Source organism: Salminus brasiliensis, chromosome 2 (genome assembly GCF_030463535.1).
Source record: "Salminus brasiliensis chromosome 2, fSalBra1.hap2, whole genome shotgun sequence".
NCBI classification, from domain to species: Eukaryota; Metazoa; Chordata; class Actinopteri; order Characiformes; family Bryconidae; genus Salminus; species Salminus brasiliensis.
This window is the reverse complement of record NC_132879.1, coordinates 44,251,862-44,252,487: the sequence shown is the minus strand read 5'-3', so window position 1 is coordinate 44,252,487 and position 626 is coordinate 44,251,862.

Here is a 626-nt window from a genome sequence, read left to right as displayed (position 1 = left end):
GCCGTGCGGGTGTGAAGGTAGGCACTGAGACTGAACGGAGAGGAGAAATTGGTTTTGGTCACCTCTGCCGGAGCACCCAGCCCACACCACCACACATTAAAATACATATAAATACATGCACACACACACACACACATACACTTACACAAAGGAAGAACCTGCTGCGGAAACAAAATACACACAGAGACAGCCCCCCGACAGCTTCCGTTCTGAAGTACCATCTTTTTTTCTGTAGGGACGCATAACTTAATAAGACTTAAGCATGAGATATTTGTCTTCCCTTTCCTGAGGTGAAAGCAAGGCATGCACTGCTTTCATGTAGAAATCTACGGGGCCACGGTACACAATGAGCCCTCTGTGAGGCTCCTCTGTTAGCCCAGCACTGAAAGGAAGTCTCTGCCTGGAGAAAGGCCTCTGCTCTCTCTCCTCTGTGCCAGCGCTGAGAGCTAATCGCTAGCACCGAGCCCGTCGCTCACTCCATCCCTCCGCAAAGAGATGCAACACTCCACAGAAACAAGCGCTACCCAGGACGCAGTCAGGAAATGTCTTAGGAGCGCTCATGTGTCAGCTTCCTCCTCGTTTGTTTTGCTGGTCTAGACCTTTCACTCTCTTTTTTTCCTCTGGGT